Source organism: Panthera leo, chromosome C1 (assembly GCF_018350215.1).
Source record: "Panthera leo isolate Ple1 chromosome C1, P.leo_Ple1_pat1.1, whole genome shotgun sequence".
Classification (NCBI taxonomy): Eukaryota; Metazoa; Chordata; class Mammalia; order Carnivora; family Felidae; genus Panthera; species Panthera leo.
This window is the reverse complement of record NC_056686.1, coordinates 6,746,684-6,766,365: the sequence shown is the minus strand read 5'-3', so window position 1 is coordinate 6,766,365 and position 19,682 is coordinate 6,746,684. Positions and strand designations below refer to the sequence as shown.

Genomic DNA, 19,682 nt, shown 5'->3' with positions numbered 1-19,682 from the left:
CAAGCATCCTTTAAGAGACAACAGAAAGACACAGACCCAGAGAAGAAGGCCACGTGAAGAGGGCACAGAGAGTGGAGTGAGGTTGCCACCAGCCAAGGACAGTCTGGAGCCACCAGGAGCTGGGAGAGGCCGGAAGGATTCTTCCCTGGGCCCCTGGAGGGAGTAAGGCCTTGGCGACACCTTGCCTCTGAACTTCTGAGCTCCAGAACTGTGAGAAAAGAGATTCCTGCTGCTTTAAGGCACAAAATGTGGGGTAATTTGTTACAGCGGCCCCAGGAAACAAATACAGCATCATTCCAGGACATAAATCCAACTTTGCTCCCTTTCTGTCGTTGTTCCTCTCCCCCCCCCCCGCCCCGTGCCCCACTCTTCTGGCATTTTCTCTAAGTGGAAAGCATTTCCCCCAAAGCGAGTGAAACAGAAGCTAACTGAAATACCACTTTAGAAATGCCACACCCATTACTACGATCACTCTCCCTCTTGGCCCAGAAAGTAGGAGGCCTTGGGGAGCACCCATTTCTAGGAGAAGCCCTGACCCTTATCTGAGGGGAAGCTAGGTTATCACTCCTGGGGAGGGAGGGGGGGTTCTCATGCACACACAGGCCACAGCAGCTGGAGCTTTTGCTGCGCCCGACCTCAGGCCCCGGGGACTGGGCTGGCCCCTAGGGAGCGGAGAGTGGGCCATATTTTGGTACAACCCACAGAAAGTCACAGTGTTTGTCTGCAAGGAAAGAGTGGGGAGGGAGGTTCCCGGGTTTTTAATTTTTTTTTTTTTCCATCTTGAAACTGGCAGCATTTCTGATATGATTGCGGGGGGATTTCCACTAACCAAATTAAAGAAAATTCAGTTTTAGCATTAGCTGCAAGGAGAGAGGAGTTTTGCAACCCTCGTCATTTATGAAATACTGGCAGTGGCACAGAGAGAGTGTCTGCCTCCCTCCCAACGATTCAGGCTCCTGCCATCCTGCAGCTGGTGGTCAATTACCACACGCCTCCGCCATCAGACAGGGTGGTGGTCGATTACTGCATCCCTCCACCATCAGACCGGTGGGCACTCCCTGATCCTCCTGGAGTGCTTCCCCCTGGACCTGCCCGACAACAGCTTTGCCAGGAAACGTGTCTGTCCCCCGGGGAGTGGCTGAAAGAGCTTTACTCAGGTCCCACGGTAAGGAAACATTTGGTGAGGCCCCACGCCCCATCACCAGACCCACAGAAGCAGCTGGCTTCTGGGAGGGAGGGAACTGCTCTCTAAACAAAAATGGTTTTGAAAAATAAGCCAGCCAAAGGGGAACTGCTTCATGAGTTACACATTCACTTCTCCCTTTAACTGTGCAGTTGAAGACAAAACAAGGTGAAGCAGGAACTGATCCCACGTTCACATCCCCTTGAACTTTCTGGACACAGCAGCACTGGGAGTACTGGCTAACCAGGCCTGAGGCTGGTCTCCAAGTATGTGCGGATCGTTCGTGTCTTGTAAGCCCCCCACCCACAGGGCTGGTACCCTCCCTGCCTGCCTTGTTCTTAACATAGCCCCTGTGAGGGGGGATCTCCAGAAATACTTATTAGACACAGTAAAGAAAGGGAAAAGTCCTGCTGGAAGGGGACCATCTCCGTGGCCAGGGGCGCCTCTGGGGCACTTGCCCTAATTCCAGAAGCATCGGTATTTGCAGAGTGGCCAGCACTGTTTCTAAACGTGGGCAGAGGAGGTGGGGGGAGTGGGGCTCAGAAAGAGGCACGCTTGGATGTCTTAGAACGGGCTGCTGTGAGCTCGTTTTCAAGAACACGGTTCCCCGCACCCCAGAGGGTCCTCCATTACTTGTAGGACCTCGTCAAATCCCCGAAAGAACCAATCTCTGCGTGTGCAAGACAGTGCTCTCAGGAGGCAGGATGGATGGAATCCTGAAGTCAAGAAATCAATCCACAGCAAGGCGTGGAAATGCTAAAGGGGTGGCAATTTCTGCTCTAGAGAGCAGAAGAGAAAGTTCTAGTCCAATCTCCTCGTGTTTGGCGGCAGCCTCCTTAATTAGCAGACTCTTTACCCCCACTTAGGCCAGTCAAACCCGGCAGCTGACAGAAGCAGAGGCTTTTACAGGGGTTATCAGGGTGGGTACCTTAGAGGCTGCGTCTTTGAAAGGGCACCCCAAGAGTCCCCATCCCTACATCAAGAGAACATTTAGGGAATATTTTCGTTAATCTGCGAGCCACAGCACCTACAGGCGACTAAACACTTCGGTGGTGGAAGGTACTGACTGGGGGTTTGGATCAGCTACTTGGAAATTGCGTGGGTGGGCAAGTTTAACTTTTCTGGGCCTCAGTTTCCTCCACTGGAAAGTGGAGGCGACATCATTCAGGTCCTACGGTTGTTTAACTGAAAACATCTGGAAAAACGATCGGTTCTTTGGGAGGGCTGGAAAGAGTCCCAAGGGTACCATTCACTCCACGGCAATACCAAGGCACTGCCAGGCACTCCAGCGGCGTCCTCTGTCCTGGAAGCCAGCAGTGGGATGAATCGGTTTCAAAGTCCCTTTGGAGCAGGGAACTGTCTCCTCGAAGCCCCTGAAAGAGGACCCCCGCCCCCGGAAGGCACTCCTGCCCCACATACACGCGCGACGGTGTAGGACATCTCAGGATGGCGCGCAACGGGGCTTTCTGCGGGAGCCCAGGTGCAGAAGCCCCCCCCCCCCCCGACAGTCTGTTGGGGTTCGAGACCCTCCTTCCGGGGGACCTGATCCAAGTGAAAGCCGCTCGGTCATTCGAGAGCTCCAGAGCGCTCCATCCGCAAACTGGGCAGGTGCAAGGGTGCCTCGGGACGACCTGGTACGTGGACCGCCAGCCTGGGCCGCCCCAGGCGCCCCCACCCCAGCCCGGGAAATCGCATCCCCGCCCTCGCCCCCTCCGGGAGAGCACAGTTCGGGGTCTCACATCAGTCCTTACTCTCCGGACCCCATCTCCCCACCAGGGCAGAGCATCACCGGCTACGTGCCCCCCCCCCCCCCCCCCCGCATCCTGGTCGCCACGAAAGGTCTCCCTGTTCCCCTCTCCTAGATTTCAAGGGAAGTGCAGAGAAGGAAGCCTAAATAAAAACAGGAAACCCGATTTTAAAAAAGAAGAAGCCTCATTCTGGCTGAATTACGGGTAAGAGTATTAAAAAGAAGTGGGGGGGAAGAAAGAGTCCGGAAATGCAAAGCTGGAGGCGGTTTTGCCGCCGTAACCCGGGCTCAGCCGCAGATCCGGGGGCTGGTCTCCGCCGGCGACTGCAGTAAACACGAGGCAAGCGGCGCCCTAGGCCCGGGGCCCCCAGGCCCGACGGGCGGGGCCGGAGCGGAGGTGGGGGGGCGCCCGGCGGACTCGACTCCGGCTGCTCCCTCCTCCCGGGGACCCCGCTCGTCCGCGCCGGGGAGGGCGCGCAGGACCAGGGCGCCGCGGAGCGTGCGCGCCCCTCTCCCCGCGCCCGGGCCGGGGCACCGGGCCGCACCGCCGGTGGGAGCGCGGCCGGCCGGGACGCCCCCTCGGCCGGCGGGCCAGCGCTCGGGACAGGGCGCACGCGGCTGAGCGCCCGCCGCTCCCGGGAGGTCCCCGTCGGGCTCCGCGGGGCGCGCAGCAGCGGCGCAGGGAAGCTGTGCGCTCCCGGGTCCCGGCGGCCGGCCCGGGTGGGGGGCGCGCCTCGCCGGGCTCGCCGGACGCGGGAGGCGCGCCGGTGGTGCGCGCCGGGAGACGCCCGCGAGCAGGTCCCCGGGGCCCCCGACGCCCCGCAGCCCCCCGGTGCCAGCGCCCTCTCCCCCACCTCCCCAGACGCAGCCGGAGGCGAGCGCTTACCGGTCCCGGCGCGGCCGGCAGGGGCTGGGCGGCTCGGCCCGGCGGCCGCTAGGAGCCAGCGCGCTGGGCGCGAGTGAGCCTCGAGGGAGGGAGGCGGGGCGCGGTGGGGGCGCCCCGCCTGCTGACAGCCCGCACACTCCACTTCCCACTTTGTTTCCTTTTTACTTGCAACAGGAAAAACAACAGGTCCTCCTGCCGCCTGTCTGCACCCCCCGCCCTCCCCCCCTCCCCCAAATCCGCACCCCGTCTGCGGCTGGAGGGGCATCATCCCAGGTGTGTCTGTAAAGCTGCATCTTGCCCGTCTTCCAAACGAGCGTTCTTTTTATACAAAGGAAAACAACTAAATAAAGGTCCTAAAGCCCACGCCTTCACATTCACACACCAAAGAATTTCCACGCTGGCCGGAGGAAGGCTGGAGGGCGGGAGACGGAGGCGGTGGCTGCAGCTCTTGGCACCCGGGGAGCACCCCCATCCCACCCCGCCCCGCCGCCCGCCGAGAACGCAGTAGCTGGGCGCCAGGGAGGGTACATGAGGCCTGGGAGACGAGACTGGAGCGCAGAGTTCCACGGGCTCGGCCCTGGGGGGAAAGCTGTGGTCTCCTCGCTTGGGGGAGTCAAGACCATGGAGGGGGTGGGGGGGGGGAGTCGCCAGATTACAAAAGTGGCTTAGAAATCCTTCTAGGGCGCGGTGGGGGAAGAGTCAAGTCAATTGCTTACACAAACAATGACTTAAAGGACCCTCCCCCCTCCGGTCTGGGAGCTAAAGCCCCTGTTTGGTCCCCTTGGAGAGATGTGGAAACTGAGGCCTGGAGAGGGGCTGTTTCTACCCAAATGATCCGCCGGCCTCCCAGCGCCAGCGCGGGCCCAGCTCTGGCTGCAGCAAAGGAAGGAGCAGAGCCCTCGGTTTCCAGCCAAGAAAGGGCAAGCGTAGGTTACTGAAGGCTTCCCGTTTTCTGAGGTTTCCAAACACCTGTCCGAGCCCTGCTTTTACTAGTCGGCAATTTAAACAGTTTTGCTCCCTGCTTTCCAGAGGTCGGTGTAAGAAGCCGACGGGTGGGGCCTGCTGTGGATTTGGGGTCTCCTTCTCTCTCTGCCCCCTCCCCTGCTCATGCTCTCTCTCTCTCAAAAATGAATTTGTTTTAATTTAAAAAAAAGAAAAAAGAATTAAAAAAAAGAAGCTTCGCTTTCCTGAAAACCGGGCACATTTCCCTTTAGAGACCACACCGTAGGACTTCTCTCCTTCGGTGCCTGTAGTGCCGGGAGATTCAGGCCGACTGTAACCCCAAGCACAGTCGTCGCTAGATAGACTTGCCTCCCGCCTTCCTCTCTATGGTTTCTGATCTCTCTTTTCTTATTTTATTTTTAACTATTGTCCGGTGCATTTGGAGGAAGCTACTTGACGTTCCCTTTGAACCGTAAACAAAAGAGACCCAGCCATAGTGGGGGATTTATCACAGTCCTAGGAGAAAAGAAGCCTCTTAGCGGCAACTAAGTCCTTGCCTTACTCCTCATGTGACCTCCTGACGGGGAAGTCCTTTGGCCTCATTTTATGGAAGGGAAAAGAGGTCTCAGTTATTAAAGGGGTGCTGGTCAGCGGGGAGCAGGCTCGGGCAGACAGAGGTGCCCTGCAGGCCAGAGGAACACACGGAACTCTTGGGGCCTGCTTCTTTCTACCTCCTTTCCTGCAGAACTTCCCCCCTCCAGAGCCTTCCAGCCTCCGCGGCCTCTCACGGATGCAGTAAAAGCATCGCTGTGCGACCTCGAGTGGCTTCACCGCTGACACCCACACATGCCCACAAGCAGGGTTATCTCAGGGCAGCCAGAGCCAAGCTGAGAACCCCGGGTGCAGGGGTGCAAGGATGGGGAGCCCACTTCCTCAGCCCCTCCGCAAAGGGCTCCGGGCATCTGCCTCCCTGCCCCATCCTGCCCGCTTGGCTGCGGCTCCTTTCCTTCCAAGCAGGGCAGACGTTATCCAGCTCGAACCCTTGCCGTTTTGCCTTGGAGAAACGTGTGGGGGAAGCTTCTCAGAGTACCTGTCCTGGAGCCAGACTCAGCCGTGGAGCTGTGTGGCCTCAGGCAAGTGATTTACCTTTTCTGTGCCTCCAGTTCCTCATCTGAAACACAGGGATGCCGACCTTGGCTTTCAGCATTTAGACCTGTTCGGAGAATCGCCTGAGGTACTACATGTAAAGTGCTTCCAACAGTACTGAGCACAGTGAACCAGCCCCACCCCCCGCCCCCCAAAACGTTACTGAGCTATCCTAGAACACAGTCTCTGTGCTTGGCTCTCCAGCAGTATTTCCCCATAGCAGCCGCAGGTTGTGACCTATTAACACATTCGTGTACTGGAAACCCGTTCGGTGGGTCAAGGTTAAAAAACGGAACAGGATAGAAACGGTCAGATTTTAGGTATGTGTGAGTGTGCATTCGGTCAAGATGTAAAATGCATTTCTCACCGTAGGCCCCTTGGACGAGGTCACAGTGGTGGTGATGGAAGGGCCCTGCAGACCGTGAGGGAACGAGGTCAAGGTCAGAACTAATTCCTGGAAAGGCTGACTTCTGAGGACTCGGGCTTGGAGGAGCCTGAGGAAAAGAAGGCAGGGGTCCTTGCAGCCCCCATCCCCAGCCTGTGCCTTGTGGACGATGACTCACAGCTGGACTGAATGATCCAGAAAGACCCAGATCAGCCCAGAGGTGGCCCAGGTGAACCAGGCTTTTCTGGGATGGAGGTTGAGTGTCTGGGCCCAACTAAATACGGGCTCCAGACAGAAATCGAGTTATCCTTTTTGGAAAACACAAACAACTCTAAACTCAGGATGCCTCGGGTTCGAATCCCAGCTCAACCACCTACCAGCCGTGCAAAGGCTGGGAGGACCACTCCAGCCCTGCCGACCCGGGGCTGGGGGAGGGTCCTGCCCCTGGTACAAAGTCAGTGTTCCAGAAAGGGCAGTTGGCTTTTCCACATATCTTCTGACGCTGTGGAGGGATTGGGGAAAGAAGGGCACCAGGGTGTGGGGTCATGAGGCTGGATCCGACCTCCTGCCTCCATAAACTGGGGATGACCCAGGTTTTGTAACACTGACTCATTTGGCCCGCATGCCTGCCTGCTACAGTCTGGGCCCTGGGATAGAGCATTGTACAAGCCAAAGACCCGCCCTCCCCGGGCTTATCCTCCGCGGGAAGAGAAACTATGAAGAATAAAACTAAGCTACAGTGTCTTAAAGTAGTAAAGCCCTGCGAAGAAATAGGAGGCAGGGGAGGAGGGGAGAGAGAGGTGCAGGAGAGACGGCGGGGTCTACAAAGATACCTGCCCAGTCCTCGAGACTGTCAAGGTCATCAAAGACCAGGGAAACTGGAGCAGCCATCAGAGCCCAGAAGAACCTAAGGAGTCATGTGTCATGGCAATGTCACTTCGTGACCTGGCTGGGCTCCTGGCACAGAAAGAGGACAGGAGGTAGGAACGAAGGCAGCACGGGTTGAGTTAAGAATAACGTCTCGACGTTGGTTCATTAGTTGTGACAAATGTGCCGTAGTCACGTAAGATATTAGCAAGAGAAGACACTAGGTGTGGGGTATGTGAGAACTCTCTATCCTCTGAGCAGCTTCCCTGTACATCTGAAACTCTTCTAAAATTAAACATTTATTTAAAGAAAAAAAATAATAGAACGGGGAGGTGTGGGAGGGGGAGAAGGCGTTGTGTTACAGCGTGGGATACGATGGTTTGGGGCGGGGGTCAGAGTCCCCGGGGGGGGGGGGGCGGTTGCAGAAAGTGAGAAGGCGTGGCCCTGGAGCCTGTTGGGGTGGAGAGAGTATTTTTGAACCTTCCCTGGGGACCCTGAGACCCAGCCCTGCCCCACCCCACCCCCAGCCTGTCCCCTCCTCCTTAAGATGGGGTTTATTACCCCAGCTTCAGAGAGCTCGTAAGACCAACAAGAGATGTTTCGGTGAAAGTGGTTTGGAGACAGACGCCGCTTTGCAAACAGGGTGCAGACGAGCGGTGCTGGGTTTTGCTCGCGAGCTGAGCCCGGCCATAATGCCACCTGCATTATGCATCTAGACCTGTTCTGTCTTGATAAGTATCCCTCTAGATAGGTATCGATCATTAAAGGCATTGTGTCTGAGGAGCACCCCCAGGTGAAACCCCAAAAACCTCAAATGAGAAGGCATATGTCTGGTGACTTTTTTCCCCAGACAGGAAAATGAGACGCAAAGAGCATAAATGCTGAAGGAGAGAGAGAGGAGTTAGAAGGAGGACAGCCATGTTCTTCCTGGACGGGGCTGAATGGTGGCCTCCGAAAAGGTATGTCCAAACCCCACTCCCTGAGACCTAGGAATGCGACCTTATTTGGAAATAGGGTCTCTGCAGACGTAATTAAGTGAGGGATCTGGGGATGAGGTCATCCTGGATTATCTGAGTGGGTCCTAAATCCGGTGACAAGCATCCGTACGAGAGGAAGACAGAGGGAAAGTGGAGACAGAGGAGAAGGCCATGTGCACTTGGAGGCAGAGGCTGGGGCAAAGCGGCCACCAACCGAGGAACATTGGGAGCCACCAGAAGTTGGAAGAGGCCAGGAAGAATCCCCCCCTAGAGTCTCTGGAGGGAATGGCCCTTGGTTTTGAACTTCTGAACTCTCCCTGAACTGTGAGAGAATAAATATCTGGTGGTTTTTTTTTTTTTTTAGTTAGTTAATTTATTTATTTGTTTGTGTATTTATTTATAATCTCTACACCCAACTCAGGGCTTGAACTCACAACCCTGAGGTCGAGCGTCACATGCCTGGGGCGCCCAGGGTGGCTCGGTCGGTTGAGCCTCCAACTTCGGCTCAGGTCATGATCTCACGGTTCACGAGTTCGGGGCCTGCTTCGGGCTCTGTGCTGTCAGCTCAGAGCCCACTTTGGAGCCTCTGTCCCCCCCCCCCCCCACGCCCTTCCCCCGCTCGTGAGCTCGCACGCAGGCGCGCGCGCTCTCTCTCCCAAAATAAAATAAACATTAAAAAAAAACAAAAAAAAGTGTCACATGCTCTACTGACAGAGCCAGCCAGGCACCCCAAATTTCTGTGTGGTTTTTGTTTTTTAAACCACAGGGCTTGTGGTGCTTTGTTACGGCAGCCACAGGAAACTAATACACACTCGTTTCTTCGGGGGATTGTCATGGAACCGGTAAATCTGGCTACACGGCAAATGAACCGAAGCAGAACGATGGTGAGCGGTCAGCATGATCATGCTTTTCAGGCTGTCCTGTTTCCTCCCCTTGGAGCCCCCTATGGAGCACATGCTGTTATTATCCTGACTTCACAGGCAAACAAACTAAGGCAATGCTGTAGGTAACTCGCCAAGGTCACCGGCGGGCAGGTGGGAGTGCCCTAAGTGGCAGCCTTCCTAGGCCCCCGACGTCAGGTGACGGGAAGAGTATGAGGTCTATTGGCCGAGCAGCAGCAGGAGGTTGGGCACTGAACCAAAAACGGGAGGACGAAAGCGTGTCACCTTAACCCTGTGAAGGGCCCGCCTTCTCCCCTGGGCCAGAATTGTCCAGAGGAAGCCATGGCACGCCCACCTGACCGAATGGTGTGCACCCATCGAAGACGGCCTTCTGAAGCCTGTAGCATCATGGGAAAGGATGACGTCGCCAAGCGAACAACGCTCCCTGCAGAATTGCCTCTGTGCAGGGTCGCCCCCCTGGCAGTGTGACGTGTGCACGTGGGTGTAGCTGGAGGGGACTCTTGAGCCACGTGGCTCTCCACACTGTCTCTGGTCAGATGTCCTTGCCTTTACGCATGCCCAAGTTGATGGCCCGGGGCTGGTCACTTGGCCCCAGGTTCGCCAGCCAGCGGTTCCCTTAGGAATACAGAGTAGTGATTCCTCGGGTGCCTGGAGCTTGGGTGCTGTGCACTCACGCGAGGGAGCTGTGGGTCGCTTACGCTGCTCAAAAGGACTGAAGCCATCAGAGAAGCTGCTGTGCAGAGACAGAGACTGAGAGAGAATCAGGAAGCAGATGTACAGAGAGGAAGAGACAGTCACAGGTGAGAGATACGATTTCAGGCAACTTTTCAGCTCCTTTCCGTGTATCTTGTTGAGGTTCCACTGCATTCTTGCCCTTGAGTTCTTTTTTTTTTTAAGGCTGATCTTAGGGGTGCCCCGGTGGCTCAGCTCGTTAAGCATCCGACTCGGGCTCAGGTCACGATCTCGCGGTTCATGAGTTCGAGCCCTGTGTCGGGCTCTGGGCTGACAGCTCAGAGCCTGGAGTCTGCCTCGGATTCCGTGTCCCCCTCTGTCTCTGCCCCTCCCCTGCTCACACTCTGTCTCTCCCTCTCAAAAATAAAATAAGCTTTTCAAAAAATTTTTAACGTTTATTTATTTTTTGAGAGACAGAAAGAGAGCATGAACAGAGTAAGAGCAGAGAGAGAGGGAGACACAGAATCCGAAGCAGGCTCCAGGCTCTGAGCTGTCAGCACAGAGCCCAACACGGGGCTCGAACTCACGAACCGTGAGATCGTGACCTGAGCTAAAGTCAGACACTCAACCGACTGAGCTACCCAGGTGCTTCTGCCCTTGGGTTCTTCTGAAAGTCGCTTACACCCTTAGGTTTTATTCCCTTATTTTGCTTAAAATCTGTATCCATTTTCCAGGACCGCTGTGTCAATTTAGCACAATCTGGGTGGCTTAAAACAACGGGAAGTTATTCTCTTATCGTTCTAGTGGCCAGAAGTCTGAAATTGAGATGTTGGCAGGGCTGGCTCCTTACAGAGGCTCTAGGGAGAATCTGTTCCAGGCCTCTCTCTTATCTTCTGGTGCTGCCTTCTTGGCGTTCAATGCCTTGTTGATGCAACACTCTGATCTCTCCCTCCGTCTTCACTGGCATTCTCCCCATGTGTCTGTGTTTGTGTTCAAATTTCCCTCTTCTTATAAAGATACCCTAATCCAGGATGACCTCATCTTCTTTCATCTGCAAAGACTCTATTTTCAATTAAGGTCACATTCTGAGTTTCCATGTGAGCATGAATCTGGGGTGGGGGGGATAATATTCAACCCAGTACAAACCCTCTTGAGTTGGTTTCTGTTTTTGTTTTTCAAGTAATCTCTACACCTAACGTGGGGCTCGAACTCACAACCTTGAGATCAAGAGTCACGTGTTCTACTGACTGAGCCAGCCAGGTTCCCTGATTTCTGTTTTTTGAAAAAAAAAAAAACAACCAACAATCAGAATTAATACAGAAATGGGCATCAGAAATGGAATGGAAAGAAACAGCTTTTTATTTTTTCTCGTTTTTTTAAATGTTTATTTATTGATTGATTTTTAAAATTTTTTTAACGTTTATTTATTTTTGAGACAGAGAGAGACAGAGCATGAACGGCGGAGGGTCAGAGAGAGGGAGACACAGAATCTGAAACAGGCTTCAGGCTTTGAGCTGTCTGCACAGAGCCTGACACGGGGCTCGAACCCACGAGCCGCAAGATCATGACCTGAGCTGAAGTCAGACGCTTAACGGACTGAGCCACCCAGGCACCCCAAGAAGCCGCTTTTTATTTTTATTTTTATTTATTTATTTATTTATTTATTATTTATTATTATTTTTTTCCAATATATGAAATTTATTGTCAAATTCGTTTCCATGCAACACCCAGTGCTCATCCCAAAAGGTGCCCTCCTCAATACCCATCCTCCACCCTCCCCTCCCTCCCACCCCCCATCAAACCTCAGTTTGTTCTCAGTTTTTAAGAGTCTCTTATGCTTTGGCTCTCTCCCACTCTAACCTCTTTTTTTTTTTTTTTCCTTCCCCTCCCCCATGGGTTTCTGTTAAGTTTCTCAGGATCCACATAAGAGTGAAACCATATGGTATCTGTCTTTCTCTGTATGGCTTATTTCACTTAGCATCACGCTCTCCAGTTCCATCCACGTTGCTACAAAGGGCCATATTTCGTTCTTTCTCGTTGCCACGTAGTATTCCATTGTGTATATAAACCACTTCTTTATCCATTCATCAGTTGATGGACATTTAAGGAAGCCGCTTTTTAAAGAAGGTATTGAAACTTGGGTGACTTGAGAGAGACTTGAGAGAGAAGGGTGATGAGGATTCCCGCTCCCTGGACGAACATCAGCAGTTCGTGCCGGTGGTAACAGATCAGTTCATCTGTCTTCAGTGATCTCACGGGACTCAGAACATGTGCCAACCAAGGGGGACGCTTTAAGAAACTTGTCCGGCATATTAGTATGTGAATTCCTTCTAGCAGCCTTCAGAAGGTGCCACAACATGAGCTTTTGTTCAATTCTGCTCAAGATCGGGGGGAAGGGCGGGGCAAATATTTAACTATGTCGGGGGAAGTCCTTTTTTCTATAGCCAGTGACAACCACGCATCAAATAGTCATGAACCTGCCGCATAGCAGGAGCCACATTGTGCGTGACCCTAAGGTTAACGCACCAAACACAAAAGTCTGTGAGCTTGGCAAGTGGAACAGGGATATTTGGGAAGAGCCACAGGAGTGAATAACCCTCAACCTCTGGCCCTTTAGCCTCTCATTGTCAAGTGCCATGAAGGCAGGTAGGGGTAGCATTTCAAGAGAAATTAGGGGTGCCTGGGTGGCTCAGTGGGTTAAGCGTCCGACTTCAGCTCAGGCCATGATCTCACAGTTCATGGGTTTGAGCCCCGCGTCAGGCTCTGTGCTGACAGCTCGGACCCTGGAGCCTGCTTTGGATTCTGTGTGTGTGTGTTTCTCTCTCTCTCTCTGTCTCTGCCCTTTCCCTGCTCACACGCTGTGTCTCTCTGTCTCTCAAAAATAAACAAACGTTAAAAATTAAAAAAAAAAAAAAAAGAAGAAGAAGAGAAATTAGATAAAAAGCCTGCTTTCCACCCAAGTTAGATGATGATTTCCTCTCCTCACCTTTAGGCTGAAAGAAGAAAACCAGCCACCATGCTTGCTGTTGAGAAACCCCAGCCCTGGGGGATGGCCCAGTCTGCGGCTGAATGTTCTACTGGACAGAATTTCATGGCAGTGGTTGTTGGGTCAATGACATGACCCAAAACAAAACTGACAGCCAATTAACTAAGCTTCTGTGGGAATTGAAACTCCAGGAAACCCTAAAACCTGGCAAACTGGGGCTCGTGATGGCTTACCCTCTGGGTGATTCCTAAGCCCACGTCCCAGCACCAACGTGAAGCAGGTTCCCGGGTAGCTGTGTCCCCTCCTAGAACAAGGTGTCCCAAGAATCTCTCAAGGGCGGGTCTGCAAGACCCCAGAGAAGGGATCCCTTCCCAGTGGGCAGGACCGGGGGCGGCCACGTTTGCCGACGAAGAAGCCGAGGAAGGTAACCAGTAAAGCAAACCCCGTGAATATCTTGTTCCTGAGGTTTAATTTACTCCTCCTGGCTAGAAGACCAGGATGTGTGCTCTGTATCTTCCTTCCCTTTTCTGCTCTAGAGATCAAGCACGGAAGGAGAGGTTAAACTGATCGCTTAGCCTACAGATGGAGACAGATCCAAGGAGCCACCTTAGATGAGACTCCGTAGAAATAGACAGGACCGGGTGTCAGCTGAAGATACCAGCTCTGAGAATGGAGCCCTGGACGCAATAGTTGGACCTGACTTGGATCGCCTCCCATTTGGCAGGGGGACGAGATATTTGCGGTGGACTTTGTGGCATAACGATTAAGCAAGAGCAATCAGAATGGAGATATCTGGGGAAAGCCGAAGGAATTAAGCGTGTGTGTGTGTGTGTGTGTGTGTGCGTGTGTGATGGAGAGTGGATGCTCTTGGCTGTCCATCTGGCCCCCTCTCCTCGTAGCCCTTCCTTGCTTTGTCATGACAGAAGTGTAGCATATAAACTTGACCGCTGGCCATAACCGATTCCTGCTTCCCGGGGTTTGGGACCCGGACACAGTTCTCTCTGGGAGAAGGGATCCAGGCCACATCAGCGTGGCAGGTGTGACGCAGGTGGGCAAATGGGACAGGCAAGCAAGCGGTGCTGAGAAAGAACCCAAGAGCTCTGAGTTCTCGTGCTCCAAACTGGGCTGGGTGTCTGGGCTCCATGAGAACATCCTGTGCCTTTGCTATAGAGTCTCCTTTCCTGCTTGAGCAGTCAGCGACTGATTTCTGATTCTTGGGGTCCCTCATTTGCTGGGACAGCGACCTACCCTGGGGCATGGCATGCGGCTGGAGAACAAACTTAAGACATCTAATAATCAAGAGAGCCAACTGGACTAGCCCCCCCCCCCCCCAGGGTTATCTCCCACCACCTCCTCCTGCCCTTCAAGCTGCACCAAGGGCTGCGACTTGTGGCTCCGGACCACCCCAAGCTCCCTGACTCTGGGCCTTTGCTCAGGCTGTTCCCTTTGCCTGGACTGCCCTTCCCAACTGTTCCTCTTGCCCTCTCCGCCTCTTTCCTTGCCTGGCCGGTTGGCACAGGTATCGCCCACTTGGCCCCTGTCTAGAAGGGTCTTTGTTCCAGGCTGCAGCATCCCCCACTGTAGCACTCGGTCTGCTCGGTTCCGACTGCCAGGGTGCTGGCTGCTCCTCAGAGCGGGGCCTCCGCATGGATCGGGCTGGCATCCCGGCGTGAGCTCGGTGTCGGCACCCAGAGTGTTACAAGCGAGTCTGTGGAAGTGTGGGATGAATGAATGAATGACCCAGTCGTGGCTGGACAGGCTTTGCCCAGCAGAAGGGTCAGGGGTCTGCAGCCGAGGGAGAGGAAGGACAAAGGTCCTGGTCCTGCCAGCGTGGGAACAGCTCCTTCCTTTCCTTCCAGCAGGCGCCCAACACCCAGGGACTGGGAGCCAGATGCTCAGAGGCTTGACAGCCTCGGGGAGTCCAGACTCACCTTCCAGAGCGGCCCCTCCACCCCTCATATCACCAGACGTGGGGGTTCAGCCTGGATCGGTCCATCTGTAGGTTCTGCTCCCACGTCTAGGAAAAACCAGTGCTTCCAGAATGAGGATGGGAAGGAGGGCGCCTCTGCTCCTCCCATCTGGCAGCCGCACCCCCCCCACACCCCCCCCGCCACCCCGGCTTCCCCCACCAGCCTCCCAACCTCCGCTGCTGCCTGTGCTCCGAGCTGGAGACCACAGAGCCCAGAGCCTGGCAGCTGGATGGCACAACGCATGGAATACACTGCTCTCCCCAGCTTCCTGAGGCCCCCACCCCTGGGATCCTCCGCCCCCCAGGGTTCCTTCCCCCTGGAGGGCTTGGGCCTTCACCTTCACCTTCACCTCTCCACCCCCCCAGCGTGCGCTGATGAAAGGGCAATGGTGCAAAATTCGTTGGGGAGAAAAACAGGAAGTGGAGCCTGAGAGCAAGGCTGCAGAAACGCTCCCCGGGCGTCGGCCGCCCTTCCACCCGCAGCCTTACAGGAAAGTGGCGAGGGGGCAGCCCCAGCCCGGGCTGTGGGGGCGTGGGGTGGGGGTGCTGGTGGGAGAGTCCAGGAAAGACCCTTCCGCTGTATTTTTAGGGGCTGCGTCTTACAGAGCAAACGCTACATCTGTGTTGTGCACTTGACATCTCTCACCTGTTCACAGCGGCTCCTCAAGGTTAGTACGCCCACCCCCGTTTACAGACGGGCCAACAGACTCAGAGAAGTTAAGCGACTCGGCCAAGGCCACACAGCCTTTCCCACGGCCGGGTCATGGCTCCTTGATTCTTTCTCAGACTTTGATTTCTATTTGTGGTGTGTTTTTGTTCTGGGCCTGTGAGCGGACAGGGGGGCGGGGGGAGGGCGGAGGGGGAGCACTGTTTCTGGCTCCTTGGTCTGAGCACATCGGAACGGGTGGTAAGAAAAGGCTGCCGACCGACGGCTCATCCCTTGAGAGCCTGTTTCCTGCAATGTGTGAGCGGGAAGGTCCAAGTGCCCTGGTTCCTTTGTTAGAGACGGGGGTGGCGGTACCAGGGAGGGGGTTCAGCCGGCTGACAGCCCAAAGGACTCAGAACTCCAGATGAGTCCAGAACCCTCTTTCCCTTTCAAGCCGGGGACTCGGGGTAGCCCCAGTCCTCTAGCTTCACACCTGACAGGCATCGTCAGAATGAGAGCAAGGAGAAGAGGTACCCAGGCAGGGGTGAGGTCAAGGAGCAGGGAGACAACGCCCCGAAGGCCCTCCCCCCCACCGGAGCCCTCACTTGGACCCCAGCTCTCCCGGCCCCGGGACACGACGTCCAGGTCCCCGTCATCCCACAGAGTCGTAGATGGAGCCCCCCAGGCCCACGGAACCAACCTGGCCACCGGTACAGAAGGCACCGCGGCCCCCCACCCCCCATCTCTGAGGTCGAAACCACAATGTCGTGCTGTGGCCTTCACTCACCCGTCACGACAGGGGTCCCTTTCCCAGAAGCCTCTGGGGGCTGCCAGACCACAGCAGAAGCCAGGTATGGACAGGCCCGGAGGCACCATCTGCGTCACCGGTCCCTCTGCTGCTCTCTGGGCCGTGGGTGGGCTCTGCCCTCCCCCCCTCCCCCCGCCGCTGCCTCCACTCCCCATAGGCCGGGCTGCTGGGTTGCAGACTGCAAAAGAGAGAGGCCCTCCGGCCTTCAGCCTCAAAGGCATGCCCGCCCCTTTCTGCCCTCTTTGGATAGCAGTCCCCCCCCCAGTACCGAGCAGCACCCCGGGGCCAGCGGGACGCCTCCTTCCCTTTGCAGAGGAGACCCAGCCTCGGGTCACAAGCCGCTCCACGTAGAAGGGAACTATTAACATGAGGTGTTATGGGGGCACCTGGCTGGAGCCTGCAACTCTTGACCTCAGGGCTGTGAGCTCAAGCCCCACATTGGGTGTGGAGCCCACTTAAAATAAATTAAGAAATAAATTAAATAAATAACGTGAGGTGTTCTATGTAAAGCGGTTAGAACAATGCCCCGCCCTTAGGAAGAGCTCAAAACAGGGCACCTACGGGGCTCAGTCCGTTAAGCATCCGGCTCTTGGTTTCACCCAGGTCATGATCTCACTGTTGGTGGATTTGAGCCCCACGTCGGGCTCCGTATTGACAATGCAGAGCCTGCTTGGGATTCTCTCTCCGCCCCCTCTCTGCCCCTCCATGCTCTCTCTCTCAAAATAAATAAACTTAAAAAAAAAAAAAAGAGCTCACTATATGTATATCACCATCACCATGTGATTTAATCTCTGCAACACCCCTGCGAGGTCGGGATTACGCTGCTATGTGCAGACGAGGAAACTGAGGCAGACGTGAAGCCACATGCCTCTGTTCAGGCAGTATTAAGTGGCTGAGTACGGATAGAAGGCTAAGTCTGCTGGGGGCTCGGGTTGCCAGTGCCCTCTGGTCCGGAGGCCAGCTTTGGGTGAACCCCACCCCCACCCCCACCCCCAAAGGAGCGCAGGGTGGGACGCGAGGCTGCTCCCGACAAAGACGCCGAGGTGGGTCCGGGGCGGGGCCTCCCAGCTGGCCAGTCCCTCCAGTCCTCCCGCGGGGCGCTCAGCTCGGGGGCCTCCCGCTCGGGCTCCAGGAAGGCATGGGCGCCACCTGGTGGCCGTAGGAGGTCAACGCCACCACCGTCCCATCGGCGCTCAGCGGCGTCCCGCACGCGCTCCCGGCGAAGGCGCCGATGAGCCCGCGCGCAGGTAATTCCTTTTCCTCCCTGCCCAGGGTCCTCCGGGGGTGGGGACGTGCGCCTCCACCCCGGGGTTGCCATGCTGCTGCTGATTTGGGGGCACGTATTGCAGCAGCGAAGCTCCTTTTGCTGAGAACATATTGTACGTTCCCCCAGACTTCCTATTCCTTTCTCAATTCCTTCACGCAGGAGGCAGATTGTTCCAGAGCCGCTCTCTGCCTGAGCTTGGTGCTGGGCCGCTCCGCCCCGGCCTCTACCTTCTAACTCTCCCAGCAGCTCCTGTGCCCAGAGAGGGGAGCCCTCCGGCGCTTCCCTCCCAGCTCCCTAGCTCCTCCCCAGCAGCCCTGTGGCATCTCCACCTGGACGCTGGCAGTCCCCTCAACGGAATCTGACCCCGGCCCAATTTCCTGCCCAACCTAGCCCGGTCCTTCCCTTCCTTCCTGCCGCTGTGAAAGCGGTCCCTCTTGACACCCTGGCCAAAGCAGAAACCCGCCTCACGGTTCACTTCTCCCCTCTCCCCCGCTGCCCCTTGCAGGTGTCACCAAGCCTCGCGGTCTGGGCCACCACCAAGGGACGAGGCTCCAAGTTTCACTCATCCATTCAACACACGTTGTCAAATGTCACCAGACACGGTCCTGTGCCCTGAGGATACTGCGGTGACAACGACTCTGCCTGCGGGACATTCAGGTGGGGGGCGGGGCAGATTCGGAAATAAACAAGAAACAAACAAACGCATCTGTAATACCTCCCGTGGCAGTTGGTGCTCTGGAGAACGAAGCGGGGGGGTGCCCTCCTCACCCTGCTTGGGCTGCACCCCCCCACATCACGCAGCTGCTGCCCTCACCACACACATTGCCTTCCTCACTCTCTGGGCGATGACCCCATGCAAGGATTCCCCCCACCCCCATTCCTCCCCCAGGCTCTGATACCTCCCACCAGGCCACCCTCCCGTGTGGACTCCCCCCTCACCAGACTGTGGGTCCGACACCCCACCCGGCCACCCAGGACAGCTGCCTCTCCCCCCTCCACCGCCCCGCTCCCCCCTCGTGCCCTTTGGACTGAATTGTAAAGGAGGGAAAGGCAAGGAACAGAAGGGGAGCAGGCAGAGAGGGCGGCCCCTGAACGGGATATTAAAAAAAAAAAATTCAAACCCTCCAAAAAGCAGAAAGAGTAGCTCAGCGAACCCCATACACCCTGAAGAAAGGTGTTTTCCGGTAGGAGAAGAGCGGCCTGGTGGGAATAAGGGAGGGAAGAGACAACAGCGCCTGCAGGGGGCGCTACCGCTGGATGGGGTCGCGGAGCAGCAGGGAGCGGGAGCGGGTGCCCCGCAGAGGGGCGGGGCCCCGGGTGTCTGGACAGTCCAGCGACAGGCAGGGGGCGCAGGGGCAGGCGCAGCTGTCCGTAGGCTGGTGGCTGCATCGCGCGAGTGGGTGGACTTCTCTCCTGGGTTTTGTGGGTTTTTGTTCTGTGAAGTAGGAAGCGAGCTCGTTGGCTGACAGAGGAGAGGGGAGGAGATGTTGAGAATAGGGGCGGGAAGTGAGGGTGTGGAAAGTCCCCCCAGGGCCCCCCAGGACCCCCCAGGGGTGGGCCTTCGGGGCTGCAGAGGGCCCCTCGAGGTTTTGTGGTCATGCAGCTAAAGTGAGAGCCAACCGCATGGCAGCTCTTTCCCCCCACTTTGGTCTTTGGTCCGAGTGGGTGTGCACCTGCCCTGTCCCCTCCATCTCCTCTTGCTGCCGCCTTGGGCTGCTGCCCCCACCCACCTGCCCTCACCCAAGGAGCACCCAGCCCAGTTACCGGTCCCCTAGCGACAGGGGTCTGGGCTCAGCGGAGAGAGGCGGTAACCGGAGGCCTCCCCGCTGGGCGCTAAGTACAGAGACAAGTGTTGCTGCGAGGTCCTGCAGGGGTGGGGGTGGGGGGGCTTCCCATCCTGGCACAACCAAGCTGGATCCTCTCTCCCCCTGCCCAGGGTCTCTGCCGGCTGAAGCTGATCGGAGTTGGTTTCTCCCACTTTGTCGCCCAGAATGTTTCAGCCGGGACTTCTGACCCCAGCCTCTTGTCTCTGGTCACTAGTGGGTCCTCCAGGGCACTTCTGCCCCGCCCGTCCCCCGTCATGCTCACCCAGTAGTAACAAGCAGCGGTTTGTTACCCGTGTTCCCGACCAAGCACCTTCACACCGCGGACTCATTCCATTCGGGCAGCTCTAGGAGGTAGGAAACAATTCCCAGTTTGTTTGCTTATTTGTTTTTCCAGGAGGAGAGACTCTTGGCAGAGTAATTAATTTACCCAAGGTGAGTGGACAGGTAACTAACTCACTTGCTAGAAACAAGAA

General features: G+C 56.2%; 1 protein-coding gene and 2 long non-coding RNA genes across 7 annotated transcripts in view; 2 read left to right on the top strand and 1 right to left on the bottom strand.

The window, feature by feature from the left end:
• Positions 1 to 3,911, bottom strand: part of PIK3CD (phosphatidylinositol-4,5-bisphosphate 3-kinase catalytic subunit delta) — a 55,001-nt gene extending 51,090 nt beyond the window's left edge. For 3 of the 5 annotated variants that reach the window (XM_042952321.1, XM_042952326.1, XM_042952325.1), the window contains exon 1: positions 3,817 to 3,905. The gene's annotated coding sequence lies outside the window, so the exon portion shown is untranslated. Of the gene's footprint in view, positions 1 to 3,816 lie in introns of all 5 variants that reach the window. The other 2 variants (XM_042952322.1, XM_042952324.1) reach the window with 2 other exon arrangements.
• A 2,384-nt stretch (positions 3,912 to 6,295) lies between these two features.
• LOC122227817 lies at positions 6,296 to 12,783 on the top strand. Its single transcript, XR_006206225.1, has 4 exons — positions 6,296 to 6,518; positions 8,007 to 8,115; positions 8,900 to 9,835; positions 12,700 to 12,783. It is a non-coding gene; the product is annotated as an uncharacterized LOC122227817 (long non-coding RNA).
• A 4,054-nt stretch (positions 12,784 to 16,837) lies between these two features.
• LOC122227816 lies at positions 16,838 to 18,088 on the top strand. Its single transcript, XR_006206224.1, has 2 exons — positions 16,838 to 17,495; positions 17,889 to 18,088. It is a non-coding gene; the product is annotated as an uncharacterized LOC122227816 (long non-coding RNA).
• The last annotated feature ends 1,594 nt before the right edge of the window (positions 18,089 to 19,682 follow it).